This window comes from Ascaphus truei, unplaced genomic scaffold (assembly GCF_040206685.1).
Source record: "Ascaphus truei isolate aAscTru1 unplaced genomic scaffold, aAscTru1.hap1 HAP1_SCAFFOLD_1376, whole genome shotgun sequence".
Lineage (NCBI taxonomy): Eukaryota > Metazoa > Chordata > Amphibia > Anura > Ascaphidae > Ascaphus > Ascaphus truei.
This window is the reverse complement of record NW_027454255.1, coordinates 48,540-72,372: the sequence shown is the minus strand read 5'-3', so window position 1 is coordinate 72,372 and position 23,833 is coordinate 48,540. Positions and strand designations below refer to the sequence as shown.

Below are 23,833 nucleotides of genomic sequence, written 5' to 3'. Positions count from 1 at the left end.
TTCCTTGCACCTCTGCGTCTCCGCATATATCCCTATACTCAGAGCCGGCTCCGGTCAGTGACATGGGATGCCCAAATATGAGCATACCCATATATGGGCATCCATGCCACTGACCGGAGCCCGCTCTGTTGCGGATATGGAGAGAGACTGGGAGATTTACATCCCCTTATAATTCATATGGTGCATAGTACCGGCACGTATTGTTTTACCGGTACTGTGTACCTTCTTACTTTCACACTGGTACAGTATGTGCTGCAGTGGGACTGAGAGGGATATATTGGTAACACATAGTCATTGGTGGGGGAATTCAATCCATTTTGAAAATAGTAATGCATTGTTTTTTACTTTTTTTTTTGCAGTAATGAAGAATGAAAAAGTTCTGTTAAAATTGAATTGGACGTGAACTGGATTCAGCATTTCATCATCAACTCTGCACCAGTGTGAATTGACGTTCTTTAATGTTCTGACAAGGTACATGCAACATCTCTTCCTCTACCCCTACACCACCCTCTGCCTCTTGCCTCTCTCTCCACCTCCCTGCTAAGCGTATTAACCCATCTAATGTAATCCACATTCCTTGTCTCACTTTACTCTTCCCTTCTCACGTGCCCTCTGGAATGTCTGCTCTACGACTAACATGGTCTATTTGTACATGACCTCTTCTGCTCTCATCATCCACCACTTCTCATTCCCCTCACCCCTGTCCTACTCGATACCTGAAAATAAGTGCCCTTTGTATTCTCCAACGTCTTAGCGTGAAAATACACCGTCTGCCAACTCAAGGACGACTCCACCTCCGGAGGATTTAACCCCACTCTTATAGCGCTGATGACCTGGGAAAACAAAATGGTGGACGAGCTCGGGAGAAAGCAGTAATTGAGTCAGACAGTGAAGCTTTGTCAAAGAACTGTTCTCTCTCATTTATTGAAGGGTTACAGCCAGTTTATATAGCAAACTTGGGCATAGAAAAACACAGATATGAGAACATACTTCCCCTTTTACTTCACAGTCTGTCTATCTCAGCAAAATGACAGTTAGACAGTTTATGGTCTGAGAAAGGGGCACATTTCCTAGTTAGGAGGCCGTTAAGGAAATGGCAGTATGTTGTGAAATGCATTGTTGTGTAACTTATGCCCAGTACGGCTGAAGACAAGTTCCTGTTTTCTACAGGGCAAAATAAGTCTGAATGAGTCTGAACAAACACAGTTCAGCTAAAGATAAGTAGGTGACAGGTCAAGTCACATTCTCAGACCTGCCTGCACAGCACAATTACATATGGCATATGGCATGTGATTAGTTCCTGAGACTTAAACGTTAGTACAGAATAGTTATAGAAAAATGGTTATCCAGCAATCAAAATGGAGTCCCCCCTTATATGCACATTTACAATCCCCCCTTTTGTCATCATAAAATGACAATTAACCTCTAGGATATGGGGGTCTCGTATTGGATTTGAATGTTATCATAATCCATCAAAGGTATCTGGACTCTAGTGGCAGTAGGTCCAGAGTTACGTATCATATTTGAGAAGCTGTGAATGGGGGCATTAACGTCCAGTGATGCATATGTGTGATCAATGGACTTACCAAAAGGCATAATCATTTTACATAAAGATAAGCACATAAATTTGCAGCATGAAAAAATAATAACTAATACTACGATTATACTAGTGATTACTATCAGTCCCATAAGAAGTTTCCTTCCCAATTCTCCAATCCATGCACCTAACCCAAAAGTCCAATCAAACTGATCAATTCTCTCAGTAATGTCTGTGACAAGAGTTTTGATGTCAGCGACATGACTTTGCAATGATTTGGAGTGATCAGAGAGATTGAAACAGCACATTCCCTGAAAATCTTGACATCCGTGCTCATGTTTAAGCAAAAGATAATCTATTGCGGCGCGATTTTCCAAAATTGCTTTGCGTGTATCTTGTAAATCTATCATTAGTTCTTCTAGGGCCTGGGAAGTGTGATTTAACCCCTTGGCTACAGTGCATGCCAGTTTGGCGAGAGTTCTTGCTGTATACACAGCCAATCCAGGAACTCCAACAAGGGAAGCTGCTAGACTTACAATTTCAGTGGTTGACAATAAATTTACATGTGGATCGCAATTTTCAGTAAGTGAAATAGTGGATCGCTTAACTTTGGTTTGATGTAAGCCAGGTTCTACAGAAAACATCATTAACCCTAACCTGGTGAGAGCACATGGCCCCCCTGTGATGTTTCCTGGTATGTAAGTATAGGTAGTATTACCACAAGAGAACAACCATCCAACGGGAAGTTTAACAGGATAAAGATGGCTTGGTGTGCTTACTGTGTGATTGCAACTCATAGTGTTATTGACGCTAGTACATTTGTCATCAGTTCGACTACACAATATTCTGGTCATGTTGGTGGAAACTGAGGGCGTCAATTTTACTTGCTTACATTTACCTATCTTTTCAGGATTACATGTCATTTGATAACATATGTCACCCTGTGTTATATTCTGGGTCTTAATTTGTGTCATGTTAAGCCATTTCTCACCAATACACTGGGGACAGTCACGACAATATTCATAAACAGAAAAATGCTGTCGCACATCATGATGTTCCGCTAAACTATCATTATTGCTTATGCTAAACACTTTTAACAAAATCTCTACTGGTGTGGGTACTGCTATTAAACAGCTTGTGAGTATGTCAGTTGTGCTGGTCATGTCGGTTAAACAGAAATGTGACATATTCAGTACCTCAACAGCCAAATGCTTCCAAATGTTAGTTTTGACTTCCGTTAGAAATGAAGCCATGCGTTTGGAGCGTGTGTAATGTTTGCCTGGCAAATTGTGAGAGTTAAACTGGACCTGTGGTACATGGGTTTCGCTTTCATCTTGTTCTTTGGAGATGAGAGAAGAGAGTTCACCTTCTCCAGAGAAAACATAACTTTCAGGTGGACTGTGGTTAGGGCAGGTTATAGTGGTACTCTTGATACTAGTGATACTGAGTCCATTAACGTAGATGTAGCAAAAAGCGCATATTATTATTGTCAATACGTCCAAGAGTAGACAAACGCGTATGCATCTGCGCCGATTCTTCTGAAATCGTGTCTCTGGTATTTGACGAATCTCAACTTCTGGCTCTACTCCTTCGTTGACTTGATACGTGATGCGTGAATCCATGTAGACGAATCTTCAGTCAGCACAGCTGTACGAGTAACTGCGAGGATCGTGGTTGGAAGACCGTAGGGCGGTTCTGTTGTCCCTCCTTTGGCGGGTAGGCGCTTGACCACGACTTTGTCTCCGGGCTGGAAACGATGTGTCGGCTTATCTGAAGGGAGCGGAAGAGAAGAAGAAACATCACCATAGATGCCATTCAATTTCTGTATCAAGTGATGAACATAATTCTCTTGAATTTGCTCTAGGTCTCCAACTTCCTTTGGGCAATACGTACCATGAGCCCAGGGAGTTGGAAACGGTCTCCCCATTAAAATTTCAAAAGGTGACAATTTGGTAGTACTATTCGGGGTCATCCTAATTTCTGCAAGGACTGCGGGAAGGACATCTGGCCATCTTGAAAAGGTACCATTTGTTCCCTTACGCAGTTTATCCTTGATCGTGCGATTGGTCCTCTCTACCTGACCTGAAGACTGTGGGTGGTAAGGTATGTGAAACTTCCAATCTATAGCGAGAGTCTTAGCAACTCCTTGAGTCACCTGGGATGTGAAATGTGTTCCTCGATCACTATTTATTTGAAGAGGACATCCCCATCGGGGGATGATTTCCTTGCAAAGTATTTTTACAACAGTCTTTGCATTTTCGTTCGATGTAGGAAATGCCTCAACCCATTTGCTGAATTGATCTACCATTACCAGTAGGTATTTCAGCTTTCCCGCAGCTGTTGGCATCTGTGTGAAATCAATCTGTATTTGCTCCATTGGGCCACTAGGTGGCGGTAGATGTTCATGTTTTGCGGGTCGTGTTCCTTGTGTGTTATTTCTGATGCATGGTAGACATCTAGCTAGTTGTGTCTCAACTACCTGATCAATGTCTCTAACTAGGAACAATTCCTTAATCTGATCACCTGTAGCTTTCTTTCCTTTATGCCCAATTCCATGGAAATGTGAGATTAGAATAGGGCTGGCTATTTTAGGAAAACCTATCACTGTGTCCTTAGTCCAAATCCCATTCTCATCCTTGCTCAAACCTTTTCCCTCCCATAGCTCTACATCTTTTTCTTCTGCAAGTTCTTGTAACATTTTAAGATCGTAGTCTGGGAGATGGCATGTCATTACCATATTGAGCTGTGTGTCAACAGTGGTGTGGTATGCAGGAAACATAATTTGTGATCGTGCAGCCTCTTTTGCATGAAAATCGGCCAACTCATTACCTTTGGCCTCATCTGTCTCTCCACCAGCATGTCCTTTACATTTAACAATTGCTAGTTTACTGGGTAGCAACATGGCTTCCAGTAACTGCTCTACCAATGTAGCATGTGATATTCCCTTACCATCAGCACTTACAAAACCACGATTTTTCCAAATTACTCCAAAATCGTGTACCACTCCGTATGCATAGCGAGAGTCTGTGTAAATGGTTACCGTATTCTGAGATGATGCTTTACATGCTTCGGTCAATGCTATTAATTCTGCTGCTTGAGCTGAAACAAACGGTAACGCTCCAGAACAGATTACTGTGTCTGGTAACCTAACTACTGCAAATCCCGTCAGATATACTCCATCTGAGGGCTTAGAGCATGACCCATCTACAAACAATACATCTCCCTCCTTAAGGGGCGTACTTTCTAAGTCGCTCCTTACTGATGTCGTGTTGTGTATGTTTTGTAGGCAGTCATGATCTTCATTGCCTATGTCAGAGTTGTGTAGTAACAGTTTGGACAGAATTTGAGCAGGACCAGTGTGTGGTGGGTGATATTTGACAGTGAGGTTTGAGGTAGATGTGAGGATAGTTTCATACCCTGTTCTACGCTGTGCGGTCATGTGCTGCGTAGTGAGGTTCTTGAGAACATGTAGGACCTGGTGTGATGTATGCAAGGTTAGTTTGTGTGACAGCACAATTGTTTGTACTGCTTCTACCAAAATAGCGCATGCAGCTACTTGTCTTAAACACGCTGGGAACCCTTGCACAATCTCCTGCAGTTTCTTAGAATAGAATGCCACCGGTCTATAGCCTGAGCCATGTTCTTGTGCTAGTACGCCAACAACCGCGGTACCTGTCTCGCTGCAAAACAAATGGAAAGGCAGGTTATAGTTCGGCAAGCCCAGAGCGGGGCTAGAACACAATGCAGTCTTAAGTTCAGTGAATGCAGCGATATTCTCTGGCGTCCATTGCAGTGGGTCTGGCATATGCATCAATGTCAATTGTCTCAAGATGTTATCCCAATGGGAACAGTTCGGTATCCATTGGCGGCAATAGGTAATCATCCCCAGAAAAGACAACATAGCAGCTTTCGTCTTGGGTTTGGGGAGAGTGGCAATTACCTTGACTCGATCTGGCGAAAGGAGTCTCTGTCCTGGCTGTAGTATGAAGCCTAAATATTTGACAGTTTGTTGCACCAACTGTATCTTGTGTGGTGAGACCTTATGACCTGTAGCAGCGAGATGCTCCATCAGACTATGCGTATCCAGAGTGCACGCTTCCTCAGTTTGACTGCAGAGTAGTAAATCATCCACATACTGCAGCAAAACAGAGTCACCGGGCGGACACCAGTCAGCAAGAGTCATGCGCACTATCAGGCTGTAAGCCGTGGCGGAATCGCAATATCCCTGTGGTAAACGAGACCACCTAAATTGTTCACCTTTGTAGGTAAACGCAAACAAAGATCTTGTGTTAGGGTGTACCGGAATGGAAAAGTAAGCTGAGTTCAGGTCTATTACCGTGAAATAGATCGCTGTAGCAGGTATGGCTGTAATGATCGCTGTAACATCTGGTACTATAGGCGCTAATGGTTGCACTAATTGATTAACTGCGCGCAAATCTTGTGTAAAACGCCACTGCGAACTGTTAGGTTTCGGTACTGGGTTAACTGGTGTGTTGTATGGTGAGACAGTTGGTTCTATCACTCTCTTTGTGAGTAACTCCTTAATGATCGGTTCGATACCTGCTTCCTTCTCTGCAGATAATGGGTACTGTTTAATGTAAACCGGACTTACTCCTGGCTTTAGTGTGGCCTCATATGGTGTACATGAGATGAGACCTGGGTCAGTGTGAGAAGTAGCCCATACCCGTGGGTCAATGTCCTGTAATGATAAAGGTATGTCAGTAGAAAAAAGATTCCATTCTATATCCCATATCTCGTCAATAGGTAAATACTTGTCCTGTAATACAAGCTGCTGTCCTTGAGCCCATATGAAGGCTCCTTTGTCTGATGCAATGTAGACAGTCGTTGGTGTGATCCATACACCTTCAATGCGAGCAGACACATCTGAGTGTGCTTCAGGGTCATGCATCTCTGCTTCTGGATCATAGACAATACATGAAACAGGATTAGCAAATGTCATGCGTGTGTAAGGCATATCACCATGGATGGCAAAATCTGACAATTTGGTCAGTTGTTCAACTAATCTGTCTGGCATTGTTAACCCTCGGACTTTGAGTCTGCCAGTATCATGCTGAAAAAGAGAAAGATCATAATCATTGGGGGAGAGATGTGGAGAACTTACAATAATCCCCCCCTTGTCATCAATGCTTATGTCAATTTGCATTTTGGCCATGAGATCACGTCCTAATAAATTCACTGGACATTGTGGAATAACCCTGAAAGGGTGCTTCCAGTGTTTGTCAGACCTAGGATTTAATTGAACTGACAAAATGGGAGTGTTGTAACATTTAGTGAGAGTACCCTCAATACCCATAGAGGACTCGTCTGCTTGCTGCATTGGGCCCTTGTAAGAGTGTTTATTAAGACAAGAACGCGTTGCACCTGTGTCTACAAGAAAATCAGTTAATCTGCCATTGACATACAATGATAGTAATGGTATATCTAACCATCCATTAGACACAGAAGCTTGTGGGCAGACGAGGGTTTCCGTCCTCGGGCATCCCTATTGGCTATAAGGCATCTCTTGGTTCCATGCAACATTATATTGAGGGCTGGAAACATTTTGGCCCTGATAATTGTGACTTTGTTGGGGCCTCTGAGTGTTTTGCTGCATGTTTCTGCTGCTATTCTGCTGGTATTGTGGTTGGCCCTGCTGACCATAGCCTTGATGCTGCCTGTGATTTCCCTGACTTTGATAATCCTGCTGCTGATAATTTTGTTGTTGGTTGTTACCCTGAGAAGGGGCCCAACATTCCTGTCTCCAGTGTCCCTGTTTGCCACAGTTAAAACAAGTGCCTGGTCTGCGCTGGTTATTCCCTTGGGCTCCCCTACCCCTTCCTCTATTGTGACCTCCCCTGCCCCTGTAATGATTTCCTCTAGCATTCTGCACTGAGCCATCGTGAGCATGCATAACAGTTTCAGGCGGGGGAGGGGGTGGGGGCAACGGTGTACGATCTGGGAAAGCTCCTGCACCATCCTTAATGGCCAGGTCACCCATTATCTTATCGGGCGTCATTGTCTGCCAACCAGTCACAGTCATGTAAACAATCTGTCTATGTGTGTCGCATAAACCATTAAGTAAAGATTGTACATACAAAATATTCATCTCGTCGTCTGTTGCCTTAGGGTATTGCATACCTGCAGTATTAACCCATTCGTTCTTAAATCTGCGGCAAAAATCAGTAACTGACTCATCATCTTTCTGCTTAAGAGTCATAATCAGACCTACATTTTTCCTGGATCTGCCTTGCTCAAAAAAGTATTTCTCCAATAGTTCCCACATTTTGGCAATAACACCTGGATTATCCCAAACAAATTCACCTTCTGCTGGTGCACGGTCAGCAGAACTCAATAAACTGAAGCTGCCCCTCTTACCGGGTGCATCAAACTTCTTACTCAAGTATATGTCAGCCTTAGACCAATCAATGTCAATGTGTCCTGTCAAACAATCTAGGCAAAATCTAATGTCACCTCCTGTAAATTGATACCCTTGACTTTTCTTTTTAAGGTATTTAATTGCACCACTTGGATTTTTAAAAGGATTCGGGCAGCCTTTAGCCCATGATTCCATTAATGTGGTGTCTACAGAGTGAATCAAGATATCATTTCCTAAAGTCATAAACGGCAATGCTAACTCAACCCCTGCTTCAGCACAATCCTGTTTGTCAGCTTGTTGTGTCGTTTGTAATGCCTGTCGTGTTCTATGTGATATGGGGGAATCCTGTCTCGGAGTATTATACCTTCTGATTTCATCAGCGAGTTTAATTGAATCAGCTAAAGTGTCAGCTAACAATGATTCGTATTCGCGCTTCTGAGCGGTGCGAATTAAATCTTTCCTAGAAACATTTCTCGGTGTGAAAACAGATGATTGCGGTGTAGCTAGGACAGGTTTGGCATTACTATGTGCGGGAGTTAATTTTGCAGCACGTGAATCATTGAACACGTCTTTAAATTCCTTGAATTCCTCAGTCAGTACCCTTACAGAAGCACAGAATTCCTTAACTCTATCACTGCTGGCCCCTGCAGCTGACTCAGACGTCACAGAAGCTGCTGAAACAGTGTTTTCTTTAAGTTTACTTAAAGGCAATCGGCTAGTGGGTGAGGGTATGTCGGAATGAGATGAATCCGAACCAGAATCTTCCCCTTCACTCTCCCCGGAGACAGGGGGTGAACCATGAGAAGAAAGTCTTGTGGGGCTTACGACAGTGGCAAGCTGTCTTTTTGGGCTTTTTTTAGAGGATGACTTATGATGCTCATATTCAGAGCGGTGTACCACCTCTGATTCTGCATCGTTTCTCAACTCCACATAGGTGGATTGAGAGGGCTGTGGGCAAATGTCATTACTCTCCTCCCTTCGTACGGGTGTAGGAGGTTTGTGGTGGCTTGCAGCATAGTGTGATAACACTGCCAACATGTTAGGATCAAAACTTGGAAATAGTGGCACAGGTGTGATAGGACTATACGGGGGTACTTGTAACATCACACAAGGCGGCGGTGGTGGGGGCAAAACATCAGGAGGTAATAACTCCTGTGGGGGTGCATTAGGGGCTTGGGAATACATTGTAGTGAGATTATCGGGCGGTGGTGGCCAAATTGGCTCATCACATTTTGGGGCTTTGTTTCGTCTCGCCTCATCAATGTGAGGTGCAACTTTTACCCAAATGCGGCCACATAATGCCATATAATGCATGTCCCACTCGGGATCAGGCTGAAACCATAGCCATTCAGGATCTCCACCCAAACATAATCCTTTTATCATTGTCATATGATATGCGGCAAAACTACCTTCCCTCGGGAAAGGGTTGGAAGACTGCATTCTTTCAGACCACCCAGCCATATTATCCACAAAAGGAACAGTGTAAAAATCTGACGTACATGCACTGACAAAATCTTTAGGAGTTTCTATGTCAGGGTTATATTCTCTGTTAATGATAAGTGTAACAGTCGGCTTCCTGCTGGGAGTTGTGCAAGCTATGTCAACAGATACATTGCTATTATTACAATCATTGTTTCCCCTAGGGCCACGTTTGGAGTTGGAAATTCCCATCATTCAGGCAATGCAAATCGTACTTGATTTACAAAACAAAAAATCAAGGTCGGTTTGCACTGTAAAAAGGTATGGGCAACACAGCGTAATATCATGCACTTATATACTTAGCACTTATACACTTAGCAATTATATACTTAGCACTTATATACTTAGCACTTTATATACTTAGCACTTATACACTTAGCACTTTATATGTCTTATATATCTTATCTTATATATATAACGACATGCCCATGCACAATAATACAGGAAAAAGAAAAAAATCCCTTAAAAATCCCTTACAATCCTCCTCCCCCCTTAAAAAAAAATACACTTTTCCCACAGACACTATAAGAGTTTTTCAAGCAGATACCCAACTATATCGCTTGTTCCTATCTCTCAACAGGGACTATAACCCTGTGTATATACTTCTGTCAAGGATTCATATAATCCTGACTTCACTTCGAGCCTTTACTCAAGTGTTTCTATGGTTTTCCTTAACCTTGGATCATCCGGTGCAGCGGTAACTCTAAAAACTTCTAAACCTTAAAACCTTATGGGCTCTTTGGGCAAGAAGACACAGACGGATAATATACAGATAAAATATATATCTTGTACGCTTACCCCGAATGTGGCTTCTTTCCCAACTTCCGACACCATGAAAATAAGTGCCCTTTGTATTCTCCAACGTCTTAGCGTGAAAATACACCGTCTGCCAACTCAAGGACGACTCCACCTCCGGAGGATTTAACCCCACTCTTATAGCGCTGATGACCTGGGAAAACAAAATGGTGGACGAGCTCGGGAGAAAGCAGTAATTGAGTCAGACAGTGAAGCTTTGTCAAAGAACTGTTCTCTCTCATTTATTGAAGGGTTACAGCCAGTTTATATAGCAAACTTGGGCATAGAAAAACACAGATATGAGAACATACTTCCCCTTTTACTTCACAGTCTGTCTATCTCAGCAAAATGACAGTTAGACAGTTTATGGTCTGAGAAAGGGGCACATTTCCTAGTTAGGAGGCCGTTAAGGAAATGGCAGTATGTTGTGAAATGCATTGTTGTGTAACTTATGCCCAGTACGGCTGAAGACAAGTTCCTGTTTTCTACAGGGCAAAATAAGTCTGAATGAGTCTGAACAAACACAGTTCAGCTAAAGATAAGTAGGTGACAGGTCAAGTCACATTCTCAGACCTGCCTGCACAGCACAATTACATATGGCATATGGCATGTGATTAGTTCCTGAGACTTAAACGTTAGTACAGAATAGTTATAGAAAAATGGTTATCCAGCAATCAAAATGGAGTCCCCCCTTATATGCACATTTACAATACCTCAGCTTAATTGAACTCTCTCCTCTGACATCTACCCTTATCTCTAACCTCTCCTCACTTTCTGCTTAAACTAACTATCTTGTTAACTCTTACAATGCTATCATCTCCTCCTCCCTCCTCCTCCATCATCTATATGCCCCTTCTAGGCTCTGACACACTCATCCCTCTAAGGCCGTGATTATCATGGGCACACGCTTGGTCGTCCACAGTGCGTGCGAGCGATGCAGGGCTTCCCCGTCGCCTCGGACCTCAGTGCGGGGATTGCTGGAGCGACAGGCATGCGCTAACTTTGCCTTCTGTTGCGTGCTTACTATAGACGCAGCCTAACCCATGCATTGGTTTAATTCACAAGCACGCTCTCATCACACTTCATCACATCACACTGCTGCTCTTAACACCTATGGAGGAAATCTCACAGTCTGATTTTCTACACTAAACCTTTGTCCTGTTCTGTAAAACTCTGCTCCTTTTTTTAAGGTCAAACACTACTTTTTCCTCACTCATCAACACTCCAATTTAATTCACACTGTCTTCTATGTATTTGAGTCCCACCACTGACTTTCTCCTCCCACTTAACATCCATCCTTTATTTCTCCTCAAGCCTTTGCTCACTTGAGGCAAGGTGGATGCCATCCACAAGTAGATTCGTTCTCTCCCTTCCCCCTCTCTCTTTTTCTATCTAGATCTCATTGCACTCTTGACTCCTTTTCTCCTGTCACAAAGCTGGAACCTGATCTTCTCTTCTCCCTCTACCACATGCCCTCTCAATCCTATATTCTCACTCTCACTCTCACCCACATCTTCAATTCCTCCATATCCTTTGGCTCTTTCAACTCTTCCTTTTAAGCATGCAGTGGTCACCCCTATTCTCAAAAATAACCTTGACCTTGTGTGAATTTCTAACTATCGCCCTGTATCCGTCCTACCATTTGCCTCCTAATTGCTAGAACGTCTTGTGATCTCCGTTTGATCAACATTCTTAAATCACATGCTCCTCTGGGCCCTTCACAATCTGCCTTTCCCAATGTAACCAATTATGTACATAAAGAAAATTCCCAAGGTCCATTTTACTTACTAATCCTGCTTGATCTCTCTTCTGCTTTTGATACTGTCAATCACTCTTCTCATTCATATTCTAAACTCTTTCTTCGTATCCGCAGCAAACTTATATCCTGGTTTTCATCATACTTCTCCATCACACATTCTCCATCTCTGTTGCTAACGTGTCTTTGTCTCCTGTTGTTTTGTCTGTTGGTATACCTCAGGACTCTGTTCTGGGACCTCTCTCACTACATACTATCACTAGTTGACCTTATCAACTATTTTGGCCCTTGATATCATCTCTATGCAGATGATACACACACCTATCCACCCTACCGTCACTCCTGCAATTTAGTTCCTAGTTTCGGGTGGCCTCCTGGCTATATCCTCCATGGATGACACTCTTCTGCCTTAAACCTAATGTCTAAAACTGAGCTCCTCATATTTCCCCCTAAATCTGGCCTAATATCACCTTTCTCCATCGCAGTAAACAGTACTACCATCATCCTGTCATGAAAGCACATTGCCTAGGAGTAACATTTGACTCTTCCCTTTCCATCTTCATTCACGACACTGGCTAAAGTTTGTTGATTCTTTCTCTGTAATATTTCCAAGATTTGCCCTTTTCTCTGTCAATCTACTGCTAAAACGCCAATGCATGCCCTTATCGTATGGGTTAACATACTGCTAACAGGGCTCCCTGCTTCACAACTTTCTCATTTGCAATCTATCCAAAACTCTGCTGCTTGAATAATTTCCCTTTCTCCCACAACAGTATCTGCTCATCTCCTCCTCCTTAAATCCCTCTCCTTGCTTCCCATCAAGTTTCAGATCACCTACAAAGTTCTCCTCCTTACCTTTTTGTTAAGGTTCTCTATTAGTGGTGTACCGAGTACCCGGCGTTACCCGACACATTTCCAGCTACCCGGACATTACTCGAAACCGGCCACTGAGAAGTGGACTTGGCCGGGTAATACCCGGCGTCGGGTAATGTCAGGGCAGCTGGAAATAATCTTTTATACTTACCTTTCCTAAGACATCTAGGATCAGCAGCAGCAGTCCTCTGATGTTGGCAGCATCAGAGGTGTCTTCACCTGGCGGGGGGAGCTGCAGGAATCACTTCCACAGCACCGAAGCAGGTAAGCTGTGTCTGTGAGCCTGCAGCTCCCCCGCCGGCTGAAGACACCACAGATGCTGCCACCGTCACAGGACTGCTGCTGATCCTAGATGTCACTGCCACCCGGAAGGTAAGTGCCAAACCGTGTACCCGACCGGGTAGAACCTTTCATTTTGGCCGGGTACCCGTTACCCATTTTTTTATAGTTGAGGACCCAGTCCAACACTATTCTCTATTCATCTGCTCCTTCCTACATATCATCTTTGGTCTCGTTATGCCCTTCCTCGTCTCCTAAGCTCTACTAATAACTGTCTCCATTATACTTCTTACACCTCTACTGCGCACTCGCTCTCTTGCCTGAAACCCTTTCCCATCAATTTACCTGTGAAACTCACACACACTCAGTATATGCCAACATACCCTCTTCCACCCACATTTAAGATCAACCTTAAAATTCACAACTTAAATGAAGCATTTCAATAGCTTTTACTCGTTGCTACTGTCACTCATTCAGTCACTAACTATTGTTCCCAAGAAGTGCTTTATACTACAAGTACCCACCATTAAGGACAAGCATTGTCATCTACTGCACTTGTTCCCCCACCTGTTGTCTCTCTATAAGTCTCCTTACATTTCTCTTAGATTGTAAACTACCCAGGACAGGGATTTACTTTCCTATTGTCTGTTTTTGTTTGTTGAACTTATTGTATAATAATTTCCTGTACTTTTTGGTCTCTCTTGTAAAGCGCTGAGTACACAATGGGTGGTATATAAATAGAGATATATGCAGAGTCTAGAGACAAGGCACACGTGTATAGGTAGCTACAGTTTATCCGGGACCGTATGCATCCTTGAAGTGCCTGTCCCAGTTATTTTCTATTGATTGCAATGTAGGAGTGTCTGTCCTGTCTTATTTTTTTTATTATTATTATTATTATTATTATTATTATTATTATTATTATTATTATATATACAAAGATATATACAAAGATTGTTTCCTGTCGTTAGCATGACATTGTGTGACACAGTGTGATGTCATTGATTCAGTAGATTGTGTGCAGACCGGGACTGCAGTACAGTTTCACTGACATGAATAACTTGTGTGGTAGAAGCTCTAGAAGGAGCACAGCTGTGGGAGGGAGGTGGATTTGCTTTGTATCACATGGTTTGGAGCAAGGTTCATTGTATGTATCGTCAATAATAATTATAATAATAATAATGCAATGCTTAACTTTTTTATTTCAAGAGGAAAGACTGCAGAACAGAAGTGAATATTGAAGCCATGTGTTCATTTTCTTGCAAAATAGAAAATTGAAGGACAGTTGAAGAGGAGGAAAATGACTACACAGAGACAGATAAGCAATGTGTATATTTCTCATTTAGTATTTGTCGTTTTATTGACTCCAAAAAATCCGGCTGCTAAGGGTTTCGCATTGGACATATTCACCTCTACTCCACCCCTTCCTGTGATCTGTACCATGCAGATTTTTGTTGATTCAATACATCATGAATAGAGTGTGGCTACAGTATGAAGTACTGACCCAAGGACCACATCTACTACCATTCATAACAAGAACATGTGCAGTAGCGCACTGCTGCAGTTCTATGTTATTGCTATGAAAGGTTGAGGTGGTGCAATCATATGAATCTTGAGTGGGAGGGATCCTGTTTGCATCATTTAATTTGATCTAGGCCAGTAGAGTATATAACTCTCAGTACAGGTTACATATGGCATCAGTATTAGTGATTTAAAGAACAGAAAAACAGGAGTGGAGAACAAAACCAAGTAATGTTGAAGTTACTACTTTTTACTATTTACTTGGTCAGTCTGTACTGTCTACTCCCCACACAGCTGCTAAGGGTTTCCATTTGAGATACATTCACCTTCTACTCTGCACTACTGTGCTACCCTCTATTCAGAGATGAGTTCAAGTCATGTTTACCACTCTAAATCGCTCTGCAGTCATTGATTCAGCACATCATGGGTAGAGCATGGCTATAGATACAGCAAGCTTTATTTTACCCTAATATTGCATCAAAAAATAGAATATCACTCAGTTTCCTACAGATTTACTGATGCTGATAATGCAGAATCTCACCCTCCCATCATAATACACCAGAGGAAGAAATAATCCTTGCTATATATGTACATTGTGTGACATATTGCCTCCATGACCATTGATGGCAAATACATATTCTGTATAGAGCAGCTGTGTTATGATGTAGTTGTTATTGATCATCATTGAGATATAATCACAAGAATCTTATGCAAAGGGAAACTGTCATTAGCATAGTGGGATTTCAGCCCCCAAACTTCTGTAATATTAATGCAATGTCTTACTTTTATTGCAGTGAACACCGAAGAGACGGATCTACTACAACAGCAAAATGATCATGCAGTTGACAATATGTTGTTCTGGTAATGTGCACAATTATTATGTATGGGCTCCACACCACAGTGCTGGACATATTTTGTTAACTTCAACACTACCCCTACCATGGAGATGTCTTCCTGTGATTGGTGTTACTGATTCAGTACATCATATGCACAGTGTGGCTATTATATGATGGATTGATTTAATGAACCCACCAAACACTGATGACATCTGTATCATCTTCTGTAAAGTGCATCTACAGCAGGATATTATCAGCATTTGGGGTGATATAATCAGAGGCATCTATGTGCTTTTGTGCTGGGTAAAGTCCTCCAGCTGAACCGCCCCCCGCCCCCCACCCCCCTACACCTCCTGCCACACAGGCAAACTTACTTACACACACAGCACACTTACTTATGCACACTGACACTTGGCATACCTACACACACACACCCCACAGCCACTGGCATGCATGCAGAGTCCTGGGCATGCAGGATGGGCATGCAGAGTACAGAATATCTCCACCTTGCTCTGGCCCGTACTCTTGGCCTACCCCCAGCATCTGTCACCCACAACCTCTTTTCCCTCCCTGTAAATTGCTGCACTAACACACCTTGGTCAGCGCTGCAACCGATCACAGCACCGGATCATGTCACTGTGATAGGAAGCAGTGCTAATTGACCGGTCAATCAATGCCACGTGGCAACATACGCACCAAAAGAGATTTCCATGCCCCCTGACAGGCTACTCCCTGGGCAGTGACCCTGCTCATCTTCCACCTCTGATCACAATATTCTCTCTTGGAGAGTGTAGCAAATTGGAGTTGGGGGAATTTCACCTCTGCAGTGCATGTAGAGTCCTGTATGCAGAGTACAGAAAGTCTCCACCTTAGTCTGGCCCGTACTCTTGGCCTACCCACAGCATCTGTCACCCACAAATAATACATACACTAATACTCCCCACAATACACACTTTAATACCTCCTCAATAATAATCTCCCCAATAATATTATAGTCTTAAACACAATATACACAATACCCCCTAACACAAGATACCCAATCTAACACTCTCCTCTGCACCTCAACATAATATACACACTATAATACCCTACACACAATATAATACTCCCACACACACACAATATACACACTATCCTCCTACCGCCATAAAACACAACCAATAATACACACACACTTTGTGGATGTTGGGACCAGCTCCTTGCATGCACCAGTGAAAGAGAGAGGCCTGCCATCCGTGCCTCCCTCCGTTTCCCATCTTCTCCCTGTCTCTCTCCCTCCCTTTCTTTGCATCTCCCTGCATCTTTGCGTATACCCAGTCAGTGACGGCTCCGGTCACGTGATGCCTTAATATGGGCTTATCCATATATCTGTTGCAGAGATGGAGAGAGACCTGGAGATTTTACATTTCCTTATAATTCATATTGGTACTTAGTACGGGCACTTATTGTTTTATCAGTACTGGGTACCTGACCGTACTGGCCTACGAGTGAGAAGGCAATATTGGCATCACACAGTTACTGTTGAATATGTCATTCAATCCATTTTGAAAATAGTAATGCAATGTGGTTTTGTTTTGTTTGCTTTTTGCAGTAATGAAGAATGAAAAAGTTATATTAAAATTAAATTGGAGGGGAACTGGATTCAGCATTTCTTCATGAACTCTGCACTTGTGAGCATTGACCTTCTTGAGTGCCCTGACAGGTACACGCAACTTTAAGACTATAATCTTCATCAACTGCTGTGCAAGCTTTCGTGCTATACCTCCCCCTCCGGTTTTGATTTATACATTTGCTCTCTCAATTCATGTCCTCTAATATCTGGAGGCTCTCTCCTAGCATTTCTCTCTACCACAGCACGTCATCCCAATGTAACCTCTCTTGTTCTTTCTGTTTACTGTTTCCTCACTGCTCTGTAAAACTTTTCTAATTTCTCTAACTTCCACACTCCTGCTTTTATCCACATGTTCTATACACTTTCCTTCCCCTACCTTTGCATGTGTCTACACAAAGCACCATTTGTACAGACCTCTATTGCAGCTATTTCTGCACTGCTCAATGAAATGCTCTCCTGCACATCCTATTCTCTTCCACCTTCCCTCATTCTCTACGCCCCCTCTCAAAGCCCCCTCTCTCTATGTCTCCTCTCTCTACGCCTATCTGTCTCATTCTCTTGACGCCCTTCTCTCTCTACATATCCCTATCTCTGTCTCTCTCTACACCTATCTCTGTGTCTCCTTCTATGCTCGCTGATGTTGGGGGATATCTCTTATAATCTTGGACCGGCTCATATACACATCAGGCCTCCCTACTAAGAGTGTTAACCTATCTAATGTAATCCACATTCCTTTCCTTACTTTTCTCTTCCCTTCTCCTGTGCCCTCTGGAATGTCCACTCTTACTAACAAGGCTCTAGTTGTACATAACCTCTTCTGCTCTCATCAGTCACAATCAGTCATTCCCCTCACTGCATCTTACCTGTCCCACTGATTTGCCTCTGCTTAATTAAACTCTCCTCTGACATCTACTCTAACCTCTCTTCTCTCTTCTCTCTCTCTCTTTCTGCTTAAACTAACAATCTTATTAACTCTTACAATGCTATCCTCCTATCTATATGCCCCCTATAGGCTCTGACACACTCATCCCTCTAACCCACACCTTTGGCTAAATTCCCAAACACACTCATCACACTTCCACTCGCTGTTCTTAATACCTACGGAGGAAATCTCACACTTTGTTTGATTTTTCTACAGTAAAAATGTCTCCTGTCCTGTATAAAGCTGCTCTCTAGGGCTAAATACACTACTTTTTTCCACACTCATCAACACTCAAATTTAATTTACGCTGTTTTTTTCTCTGTATTTGACTCCCTCCACTGACCTTCTCCTCCCACTTGCCATCCTTCCTACACTTTTCCTCAAGCATTTGACTACTTCAGAGGCAAGGTGGATGCCACCCAAAAGGAGATTCCTTCTGTCCCTTCCCCCTTCTCTCCTTCTACCCAAATCTCCTTCTGCACTTGACTCCTTTTCTTCTCTTACAGAGCTGGAAGCTAATCATCTTCTATTCTCCCTCTACCACATGCCCTCTAGATCGTATCCCCTCACACCTTACTGCATCTCTTAGTCCCCACTCTCACCCACATCTTCAATTTCTCCCTATTCTTTGGATTTTTGCCCTCTTACTTTAAGCCTGTAGCGGTCACCCTTTTGTCAGAAACAAACTACACCCTATGTGCCTTACTAACTACCGCTCTGTATCCCTCATGCTGTTTGCCTTCTAATTGCTAGTGTCAACATTCTTAAATCACATGCCCTCCTGGATCCTTTACAACCTGCCTTTCGTACAGCACGTTCTACAGACTGTGCTTAAAGCTAATTCCCAAGGTTTTTCCCTACTAATCCTACTTGATCTATCGGCTGCGTTTGATGCTCTCAATCACTCTCCTCCTTCATATTCTAAACTCTCTCTTGGTATCAGTAACAAAGTTCTATCCTGGTTTTCATCATAACTTTCCTGTCACACATTCTCCATCTCTGTTGCTAACATGTCTTCGTCTTCTATTGATCTGTCTGTGGGTATACATCAGGTCTCTGTTCTGAGATCTCTCTTTCTCTCTACATACTATCATTTGGTGACTTCATCAATGCTTTTGGCCTTAGATATAATCTCTATGCGGATGATACACACACAAATCTATCCACCCCTGTTCTCACTCCTGCAATCCAGTCCCTACTCTTGGGTTGTCTCCTGGCTATATGCTCATGGATGGCACTCCACTGCCTTAAACTTAATGTCTAAAACTGGGCTCATATTATCCCCTTTCTCCATCACAGTAAACAGTACTACCATCTATCTTGTCATCAAACATGTTGCATAGGAGTAACATTTGGCTCTTCAATTCCATCTCCATTCACATGCACGGCTATGGGTAAAATGTGTTGCCTCTTTCTCTGTAATATTGCCAAGATCTTCCCTTTCCCCTCTCAACCTACTGCTAAAACTCCAATGTATACTGTTATCCTATAGGTTATTTTAACATACTACTAACAGGCCTCCATGCTTCACAACTTTCTCCTATGCAAAACTCTGCTGCTTGAATTATCTCACTTTCTTCCACAACAGTCTCTGCTCATCTCCTTAAATCCCTGTCCTGGCATCCCATCAAGTTTTTGTATCACCTACAAAGTTCTCCTCCTTACCTTTTTGTTAAGGCTCTCCATTAATCTGCTCCTTCTTGCATATCATCTTTGATCTCTCGTTATGCCCTTGCTTGTCTCTTGCACTATAACCATAACTGTCTCCTGTAAACTTCTTTCACCTCTACTGTTCTCTCACTTGCCTGAAACCATTTTCCATCACTGCACCGTACATGTGAAACTTCCTCACACTCAGTATATGCCAACATAACCTCTTCCACCCACATGTAAGACCAATCTTAAAATTCACGACTTAAATCAAGCATTTCAAAAACTTTGACTCGTGGCTACTGTCCCACACCCACAGTCACTGCTAACAACTATTGTTCCCAAGATGTGCTTTCTACTAATTGTACCCACCATTAAGGACAAGCATTGTCATCTACTGCACTTCTTCCCCCAACTGCTGCCTCTCTTTAAGTCTTCTAACATTTCTATTAGATTGTAAAGTTCCCAGGGCAAGGATTTACTTTCCTATAATCTGTTTTTATTTGTCGCACTTATTTTTTAATTATTTTTCCCCTCTCCCCTAATGATATACATATAGGTTTTCCTGTCATTTGCATGACAGAGTTATTATGGTTAACTATTGCATCATGTAGACTGCCTTTTCAGTGTGATGTAATTGATTCAGTACTTTGTGTGCAGACTGTGACTGCAGTACAGTGTCACGAACATTAATGACTTGTGTGGTAGAAGCTCTAGAAGGAACACAGCTATGGGAGGGAGGTGGATTTACTTTGGATCACATGGTTTGGCGCAAGGTTCATTGTATGTATGATCATAACCATGCAATGCTTAACTTTTATTTCAGGAGGGAAGAACAGTGAATATTGAAGCCATGTGTTTCTTTTCTGTCAGAAGAGAAATTTTGAAAGACAGTTGAAGAGGAGGAAAATGACTACACAGAGACAGATAAGCAATGTGTATATTTCTCATTTAGTATTTGTCGTTTTGTTGACTCCACACAATCCAGCTGCTAAGGGTTTCGCATTGGACATATTCCCCTCTACTCTACCCTTCCTGTGATCTGTACCATGCAGGTTTTTGTTGATTCAATACATCATGAGTAGAGTGTGGCTGCTGTATGAAGTATTGACCCAAGGACCACATCTACTACCATTCATAACAAGAACATGTGCAGTAGCGCACTGCTGTAGTTCTATGTGTTTTATTAAAGGTTGAAGTGGTGCAATCATATGAATCTGGAGTGGGATGAATCCTGTTTGCATCATATGGTTTCATCTAGGCCAGTAGAGTATATCTCTCAGTACAGGTTACACATGGCATCAGTAGTAGTGATTTAAAGAACAGAAAAAACAAGAGAAACTTCAATGTTGATAACAAAGCCAAGTAATGTTGAAGATACTCCTTTAACTATTTATTTGATCAGTCTGTACTGTCTACTCCCCACACAGCTACTAAGTCTTCCATTTGAGATACATTCACCTCCTACTCTGCACTGCTGTTCTGTCCTCTATTCAGAGATGAGTTCCAGTCATGTTTACCACTCTGAATCACTCTGCAGTCATTGATTCAGCACATCATGGGTAGAGCATGGCTACAGATACAGTAAGCTTTATTTTACCGGCTGATCATCCATAATATTGCATTAAAACATAGAATATTACTCAGTTTCCAAAAGATTCAGTGATGCTAATAATGCAGAATCTTACAACACATCCCATCATAATGCACCAGAGGAAGAAATAATCCTTGCTACACTACCGACACGTTTTATTGAAGCACGGCTAGCACCGCAAGCCGGGGGATGCCCCGGCGTGCTAGCCGCACTCCCTCAGCGTGCCGCGCATCACCGATGCACGGTCACGCGTCATCGGGTGCCTGCGCCCCCTGCACGCGCGTCCAGGGCTCCCCGAGGGAGCACTGGTGTCCCGCGATGTGGGGGACAGCGGCAGGGGGTTCCGGGGGACCCGACGGACCCGGCAGCGGAAGGGAGAAAGCCCCGATCGGAGGGCGCTCCGCTGCTTCGGCGTGCGCCCGGCACCCTCCGGCGCGTGCCAGGTTACTGCTGCGGCCAAGAACGGGCAAATGCTCGAATAAACTCGGCCGCAGCAGTATATCTGTACATTGTGTGACGTTTGGCCTCCATGACCATTGATAGCAAATACATATTTTGTATTGAGCGGCTGTGTTATGATGTAGTTGTTATTGATCATCATTGAGATATAATCACAAGAATCTTATGCAAAGGGAAAATGTCTGCAGCATAGTGGGATTTCAGCTCCCAAACTTCTGTAATATTAATGCAATGTCTTACTTTTATTGCAGTGAACACTGAAGAGACGGATCTACGACAACACTGCACAGGACAAGAGCAAACACTACAAGCAGCAAAATGATCTTGCAGTTGCAAGTATGTTCTGTAATGTGCACAATTATTATTTATGGGCTACACACCACAGTGCTGGACATATTCTGTTAACTTCTACCCCTACCATGGAGATGTCTTCCTGTGATTGATTCAGTACATCATATGCACAGTGTGGCTATGATATGATGGATGGATTTAATGAACCCACCACCCACTGACATCTGCATCATCTTCTGTAAAGTGCAGCAGGATATTATCAGCATTTGGGGTGGTATAATCTGGGGCATCTATGTGCTTTTGTGCCTGGATAAGTTCCTCCAGCTGAACCACCCCCCTATACCTGCCACACAGGCATACTTACAGAGCACACTTACTTATGCACACTGACACTTGGAATACACACACACACACACACACACACACACAGACACTGTCATGCATGCAGTGTCCTGTATGCAGAGTACAGAAAGTCTCCACCTTACTCTGGCCCGTACTCATGGCCTATCCCCAGCATCTGTCATCCACAACCTCTGTTCCCTCCCTGTAAAGTGCTGCACTAACACACCTGGGTCAGCGCTGCAGCTGATCACAGTGCTGGATCATGATGTCAATGGGATAGGCAGCAGAGCTGATTGACAAGTCAATCAATGCAGCTCCGCAATATATGCACCAAAAGAGATTTCTGTACCCCCTGTCAGGCTACTCCCTGGGCAGCGACCCTTCTCACCCCTCTCATTCCACCTCTGATCACAATAATCTCTCTTGGAGTGTGTAGCAAATTGGAGTTGGGGGAATCTCACCTCTGTAGTGCATGGTCACAATCTGGGCACTGTACCCAAATATTGGGCAATGTGGCACGTCTTACAGTAGAGAATAGAATAAGTAACTATATTCTTTACTTGTGTATTAAGGAACTTATTTGCAATAAAAATTCAATCCACCTGGGACCAAGACTTTCTGGTTTTCTGAACAAAGTGGAATTGTTTTCCTATAATTTTATATTCTCTGAAATGTAACATCACAATAAAGTACTCCTATTTTTTTCCTTTGTGCTTTTTTATGGACTATTCCTTTATGTATTTCACTTAATGGGACTAATTACCTTACGATTAGATTTCACTTGTATTTTCTTGGGTTACTCTTTGGAATTTCTCTCTGTGTTCATTTATACTATCTTATTTAGAGCAGTCTTTGCCATTGGACCCCATTTCTTGCCAGAGAGATCTGTAACACAGAGTATTGAAGAGAGTACAGAACAGCGGTGAAGTAGATTTTTATGCTTCTAGGCAGCCTCCCTTCTCACCATGTATTCTGCCCCCGACGGTCTCTTGCACTGCTCCCTCCTACACCCACTCTCCTCACTCTTCCCTCCCCTCCCCGCTATCACTCAATGACCCCCTCTCATTCAATCCTGCTCCCTTACTCCCCCCTCACTCATTCTTCCTTCTGCACACACAATCCTCCCGAATATCACTCCCAAACAACACACACACTAATTCTCCCCACAATACACACTATAATACCTCCTTGTGACGATAGCTTCCACAGGCTTATTAATATTACACAAAAATAATTGGGTTTGAACTGAACGAGGCTTAAGATATAATAAATTGTATTTATTCCTTAGAATATAGGTGAACACAACAGATAATACAGTAACGAACAAGAAGTACACTTACTTAAGGGTTGGGGAATGAGAAGTATGATGTAGCATTTCTTTCAGCAGTGAGGAAATCATTCAGGTGATATCAGGTAACCATATCAGCAAACGAAGACAAAGGATATATGGGTGGACAGCAGTTTATAAACCATTCTCCTTCTATTCTTAACCTTAAGCACAGGGGATTGGT

General features: G+C 42.9%; 1 long non-coding RNA gene across 1 annotated transcript; it reads left to right on the top strand.

Moving 5' to 3' along the window:
* Positions 1-368: 368 nt before the first annotated feature.
* LOC142475777 (uncharacterized) lies at positions 369-23,028 on the top strand. The gene is made up of 6 exons (XR_012791138.1): positions 369-471; positions 14,305-14,422; positions 15,411-15,477; positions 17,044-17,154; positions 20,463-20,572; positions 21,941-23,028. It is a non-coding gene; the product is annotated as an uncharacterized LOC142475777 (long non-coding RNA).
* The last annotated feature ends 805 nt before the right edge of the window (positions 23,029-23,833 follow it).